The sequence below is a fragment of the Watersipora subatra genome, chromosome 9 (assembly GCF_963576615.1).
Source record: "Watersipora subatra chromosome 9, tzWatSuba1.1, whole genome shotgun sequence".
Classification (NCBI taxonomy): domain Eukaryota; kingdom Metazoa; phylum Bryozoa; class Gymnolaemata; order Cheilostomatida; family Watersiporidae; genus Watersipora; species Watersipora subatra.
Genome location: NC_088716.1, coordinates 5128310 through 5136112, shown reverse-complemented (window position 1 = coordinate 5136112; position 7803 = coordinate 5128310).

Below are 7803 nucleotides of genomic sequence, written 5' to 3'. Positions count from 1 at the left end.
TTCATGATTATGGTGCAGATTCCTAAATAGCTACTTAATATTTTTCATGTTTGCTGTTGAATTTTTAACAGTGTTTAAGTAAGTTTTTTCATAATTATTTTCATGTAAGTTGAATGTAAGCTGTTACTTAAACTATTCCCAGTTTTCTAAAGCCTTTTTCCTTAAAATGATGTATGTTGACAATTTGTTGTAGGAATCTGATCACATGTGTAAATCTATCAAGTCTTATTTCATCACCATAACAGATGCTGATGGAAACCTTTTTTTCTCTGTTACTCTCGAGACAGCCAGTAACATCACAGTGCCAGGCGCTCTTCCATTTACCAACTACTCAATCATGATAGAAGTCACTGATAATGATAATCTGAAGAGTTCAACAACACTTTCATTCACTACAGCTGAAACTAGTAGGTAGATTAGTAATATAGAACTCTTGTCTACTTGCTAGACATTTTTAAAAAGCTAAACAGCTAAGAGCTCTGACTATGTTCTAAAAAACAAGCAACATACAAAGTTTAAACAAGTAAAGAAACAGACATTTGACTAAAGGCATCTGAAGCTACTTGAATTCACTACAATAGTTTTGATCATAACTAACCAACAAAGATGTAAAAAGTAAACATATTTTGAAAAAAACATACTATGCATTTGTGTTAATGATTTTGAATAAATAATTGTTTGCTATTTGATCCTCCGAAAAGTTATTGTATCATGTGGTATATGTTTTAAACTAATATCTCCCTACAATAATTAAAATGATAATGTAGGAAAGGCAGTAAACCGGGTTCCAAAATTTACAATGGTAAAAAATCTAATAGCATACGAAAATTGAAGTTAGATATATGCGATTAACACGACACTAGATTTTCTTTACATCTTAGAATCGTTTCATATTTTTCACACCTAAAACCACACTTGTCCTGTTTTCAATGACAAAGTCTTTAGGTAGTAATAAGCAGACTTCTTATTAGTAAATCATATAAAATAAATTACCTAGGTTATCAACTCAATCTGAGCAACAAATGTAGACCCACACAGTTATTGACTATAAAAATAGGTTTATACTTGTATTTTTTAGTTGTCTTGCTCATTGGCTGTACTAAGTTTTTATTGACCCTGAATATTTTTGTAATATTTAAACATCTATTTGAATTTGTAAATTGTTTTTAGAAAGACTTATTGACTGATTTTTTTAGAAACACCAGAAAAACTTCTTGCTATACTTGAGTCGAATACAAGTTGTATAGTAATAAACTTGAACCAACCACTGGTATCAAATGGACTGATTCTAAGCTACAGGGTGAGTTAAGTGTCATTACCTTTAAGCTACTAAGCTGGTTTGAGCAGCATTGATTACCAATAAAAAAGTTTTGCCATTATCACTTTATGTGTCCAAGTTACAATTAATTCTTTTCATAAATATTGTTCCTTAAAATTAATATAGAACCTCGAACAACTGAGTATAGAGACTGTCAATTACTGTAAATCATCTAGTTGAACGCCATCTGTGCTTTATTTTTCCGCCCTTCCTTTATACTGGCCGTCAATTGGAAGTGCCATTCGAATAGAGGCTGGCGGTTTTTTGAAATGGTTTGTCAAAAATTTAAGAAGATAAATTTAGTTATATTACGGCGAAGCGAATGTCGCCTATATTTTGCTCTCTCTTTCAGTGGGGTGATCTTAAAACTTTTTGATGCAATAAGTCTGCTAACTTACCTCTAAATTGCCAAAGATCTCTTATTAAATGTGCATTGAGAAACCAAAAAATATATCTACCGGTTGATATCTATTGCTTGCAATTGACCTGCAATGATATTATAGCCAGGGTCCCTCCTTGGAAATTTTTGACATTTTTAACTCTTATTTGACTATAAATTTGAAAAAACTCTTTTTATTTCAAAACTGTAGTTGAAATGCTGAATAAAGGCTCATTGCACTCACTGATAGTTTTGCTGCATCTTTCAACACAAACTGACTTTTTATGTGCAATAAAAGATGAGTTAAGAGCATTGATCCTTTGTAAGACGTGTTAAGATAACTGCAATAATCTTATTAAATAACATGCTATAGATATGCATAATTATAGGCTGTACAATGATGATTTATAAAATGATACAAATATATAATCATGAACAGCTGACGTATTCAGACCATACTTATAATACATGCGGAAACTAAAAACAATGTTTTAAAAACAAATAACTTTCTACCTTTTTGCTTGGAGAGCTATGTTCTGATTGTTGCTTTTAATAGAACAAGCATTTTATAGCGGTCCATTAGCTGTCACAACCTATGTAGGCCTCAAATTTTCTTCTGCGCTGCAAAAATTGTCAATATTAGAGTCTAAACCATTTTTGGTAGAGCAAAACTTTTACACACTGCATTTAGCACAATAAAAGGATGCTCGGTAATTGTAACCATTGGTGCATAACTTGCAAACCGGTTTTTATGTGCATGTTCTTCGAAGTATTAGGCCCAGGTAAAACAAGTAACTACTATTAGCCTGAGACAGTTAGTAGTTATCTCTATAGCGTTTCTTTCAAAGTTTCATTTACCATCATAAATTTACACCGATTTTACATATGCACATGCACTTCGAAGTATAATGTCCCCGTTAAACAAGGAACCACTATTACCCGAAGAAAGTAATTTTTTCTACAGCTTTGCTCTGAAATTTCATCCAGCGTCATAAATTTGAGCCGTTTGTTTATATATATAAGCTACTCTACTATACTACTTGATATTTGCTACTAGCCTGAGATCGTTACTAATTATTGCTACGGCGTTGCTTTCAACGCTTTAATAACAAAAAATGAAAAGCTTAGGAATTGAAAAATGAGAGAACTAATTGTAATTGATATAAATGATTCATTCTTAATATAATTTTATGGATACCTTTTCGCTAGTCAGTTGATATTATGGGCCCGTAAAGGTCAAATAATGTCAAATTGGCGGTCAAATGAAGGTAGCATTCAAATAGAGTTAGGTTCAATTGAAGATTTTACAGTATATATGACTCACAACAAATAACATTTTTAATTATAAAAAATGAAATCACAGATTGCATAAATATTTATAACCAACATTTTCCTATTAGCAAGAAAGGTTATCCATCTGATACTCTTGCCTCCATTTTTATTTAAAGTTTTTATCACATAAACAAACCTATATGGAACATTCAGGTCAGGTGCATCTACAAAGATTCGTCTGACAAGGAAAGAGAGTTGGAATCTGAGAAAAACATGCCAGAAACAGTAGAATTTTGTGGTCTTCCATCAGCGACTTTAGTAAAATGTTTTACTACAGCTAGTAACTCTATTGGACAAGGAGAGGAATCAATTTATGGAATTTACACACAGCTAACTGGTAAGTCAAAACTTTCTAATGTAATCACACTTATTATGAAGCGTTTTTATTCAATTTTTTTCCCTGTGATTGACTTTTTATTTAGAAATTACGCTAATCATTTATTTATAAGGATGAGAAATAATAATTGCAACAACTCAATATTTTTTGTATCATTCACTACTTATTGCTTGCCACGTGATTCAGACCTGCATTACATTTAATTGTTTGTTGCAGTAATTCACTCTGACAAGTCGACGATAGAGGAAGTTAGTGGAACAAGCAAAGGAATAACTGTGGTAATAAAATTTAGAAAAATTGAGATAGAAAGAGGAAGTATTGGGTATGTTCCTGTATTATAATAGTTTTTGTTAAGCTTAATACTTTGCCATTGAGGTGAGGCTATATTTGAACTATTATAGACCTGTGACAGGTCTTCATCAAGTTACAGTTATGGTTATAAATGTGCATGCAACCTTTGTAGGTTTTACTAGGCTAAATTAGATTTGTATATTTATGTAACAAAAGTATATGTAGCTACCAAGAAATACTGCACATATATTCAAGTAAGAGTGTGGAGGTAAAACCTTGCCTCTGATTTCCTATTTCTTTTTAGGTACTGATATTTCATACCGAATAACAAGTTTGTTGTTAGTTTGACTAGGTACATGCCGAGAGAAAATTTGTGGGTTAATGAATAAAATCTCATTTTGTTCATGATCAAACGGGATGAATAGATCTAAGTTCAAAATCATTGTCAACAGTGAAATATTGTCCCAAAAAGTTATAACAAGTAGATATTCTTCAACTACAGCGTGTAACCAGGTTCGGTCTCTCTCAATCAGTCAGTCAGGTGAGACTACCTTAATTTTGACTCTACGGCAGTCAATAATGACGCTGTGCTGTTAGTTTTCATCTACGGACAATTGATATGAATGCTTCTCTACTTCATATTCCATTTAGCTACATCATTAAGTCTAATTATGGTTGTCCTAATGTTGTGAAAGGAAGATTCTGCAAAGGAATATTCAATTACTCTGACTGTGAAACTAATTGCATTGTGAGCTAACACTGAGCTATTCACTGTAGACCAATCAAGCCCAGACTTTAGATTGAATTTAGTAATTTGTAACAGATTGATCTTCCCCTGATAACTTAACTTAACCTGATGCCTTAACAACTCAGTGTTAGGTTTACAATAACTGGATCTAACATAACCCCCCCCCCAGTTTTACATGTAGTTATAGGGACAACTAATAATTTCTGCTTAAGGGTATCCCAGAAAAGCTAATGTCCTGTCTTAAGAGTCGGAACAAAGACCTAAAATCAAATAACAAATACATCAAGCGATAAATGGCTCTAGAGAGAGGCTGTACAATTGTGTTAAATTTCTAATTTATATCTAATCTCATGAACGTAAACTTTAACTCTTTTAGATCATATCTGGTGATGCTTGTCAGACAGTCAGAAGGAAAAACCAAACGAGCAGTAAAGAATTGTGGTTGCACAAAAGAGTCAGCAGGAAACTTATACACAGAGTCAAAGGAATGCTACTGTTACACCACTGCTGAACTTCCTTCTGATCAAGTTGGAGATGAGTACAAGTTTACCATCGGAGACAAAAAGACATATGGAAAGTTCTACAATGCTGAGTTGGAAGCGGAAGCGAAGTATTGGGTGTACATAGCTATCAAAGTAGACACAGAGGTAATATATAGTGTTTGTGGTTTATAGCAGCCGATGTGAAAAAAGCCAGCTATTTTCAACTTTTTATAAATTAATCTTTGTCTTTTTTTACAAAATCTTTCTCTGAGCTAAATTATACTCAAGTACATCTACATGTGTCATAGAAAAATACTTAAAAATGCATAGTACATTGGGTATGCAGATACACATGTAGGAACAAAGAAAACATAAAACAAACAAAGATGTAAATTATAGCGCAAGTAGAGGTAACATATGATATTATGTGTATGTATTCTTAGTAAAACCTTTTGAGGTTAATATCAACTAAAGCACAAGCCTAAATACATAAAAAAGGTATAAAACAAAGTTAGGTAAAACACGCCATTTATTTATCATATAGGTTGTGAAAACCAGAAGTTTATCTAAGAAGCAGTTTAACAGGTGTGCAAAAAAGTATTCATATTTTTATGTGTGTAATAAGGCAAAGTGGAATGGCAGAGCTACAGTTTACCTGTTAAGGTTTGGTAATGGTCTGGATGTTTCACTAAATATAGCAGTCATTAATGACAATATTGAAAATAAATATGCCTTTAACCACTTTTTCATCATTATTACCACTTTTTGAACATGTTACCAACCAGTCTACTGAGTTTTGTTTAAATCTGTTGAGTTTCAGCTACTCCACATGTATAAGGTCACTTTCAAACATTTTTCAGAATTTTAATTAAGATGCAAGATAAAGAATTCCATAAAGCTAACCATATGATTGATTTGTTGAAATTATGGCCATACTTTTACTTTCATTTTAGGAAGGGTATGATCCACTTATTGAACTTCATCCTGATTACATCACTGTAACTGGTTAGTAATATTAGCCTTAGTTCTCTGTGTACCACACTAGTTGATAACATCAGCTGTGTTTTAACAGCTCTCAACAAAATTTGAAATATTTAGTTTTTCCATTTTTCCAGTTCATTTGCTATGAATAGTTTTGTCAGACTTTGTAAAAGACTCACAAGACCAATCAGAACTCACATCTAAATAACTGTCACCATTGCTACAATAATTAAGTGCTATCAATCTTTCGGTTAGCTGTATTAATAGCACCATTGTAGCCATGTTTTGACTCCACTGTCCTTAATATTGCATTCTATATATTATCATATCAATCACAACAACCTGCTGCAAATTATTAGAACATTATTTCATGAAACATTGGGTTTCAAGAGCAGCAAAAATCAAGAGGATTTTTACATGGCTCAAATAAGTGGGAAAATTAAGTGAAATTAAAAGGGAACTTGTTACTCCTGAATATTTTGAAAAGAAATTTACGGCCGACTTTAAGTACTAATCATTTATGTTAGCAATCACAATGGTCGTTAATCATCGAAGAGAATAGTTGCTAAAAATCATTTTGGTTTCCTAAAACTTTAGCCAACTTTGTCTACTGGACTGTATTTTTCATTATTTAAATTCACAATTTAAAAAAAAATTGCATAACATATTAAACAGCAACACAAAATAAGTAGAATTTCATTGCATCAAAGTTTAAAAATGAAGGCAAGCTGTTTATATGCACAATTAAACAGGAAATACTGCTAAACAATGTTTGAAACACCAATCCTGTTGAACTCTCCTTAAAGATCACTTCTCTAAGTTGTATTTTTCAGAGCTGCTCTCAAATCATGGTGATTTGAATATTTGAATATTTGAATATTTGAAGCAAATCATTTTGTACTGATTTGACACAAATGATGACTTGATTTGATTCGATTTGAAAAGTTTTGGAAGTAACTTGACTTGATTTGAAGTTTCGGGCTGATTTGAAGTCCTGATTTGAAAAATAATTTAAATCACATCGCTATTGATAGCCTTGTCTTCTGTAACCGATCGAAACATTTTTACGACATTTGCGAAGCTAGCCCAAACTTTAGCAAGAAATGCGCACCATCGGTACCGAGGCTAAGCAACCATGTGTGTGTGCCCCTCTACAGAAAAAAGAAAAGGACCACGTGTTGTGTGTGTAAAAGAAATCAACATGAGCAGCTCTGGTAAGTTGTAGAAAAGGCATTTTTGTAGTTGTGGTGCTGGCATTGAATACTTTAATGTCAATTATTTGATTGCTAGTAATTGGTTGTGACTATCCCACTCTAACCTCACAATCACTAGTCAAAATAAAAAATTACTTGTGCTGTGCCTACGGAATGAATGAATATAGTATTATAATATATAATATTCTATACTGTACTATTCCATGCCGCCAACACATTCAATATTCACAGTAATGACAATGTTCATGAATATAAATATGCATTATATTATAATTGGGTAGGATTTAATTAATAAAATAAATTAAAATTTTATTTGTTATATAAAATTTATTAGAATCATATTAAATAACATTTTGATTTAATTTATTATTTTAAATTATAAATGAATAGCATAACAATAAAATTATATCCAAGTAAGTATAATAAATGTAATATTTATATATCATACATAGTTTTAACATTACCGTTTATCTATACATTATTATTATATAATTATTTATATTATATGTATAATAATATAATTAATAATATTTTATACACAGTCACTTACTTACTAAGTGAAGTAAAATACTTAAAACGGGATTTCGATTAAAAAGGACGATGTACAGAAAGAGGAAGTCACATGCACTCAGCAAATACAAACATGTGTTAATGAAGATATGTTCGCTGATTTTTGAATAGAGCACCTTTAGCTAGTACAAGTAACCTAGATTCAGTACAT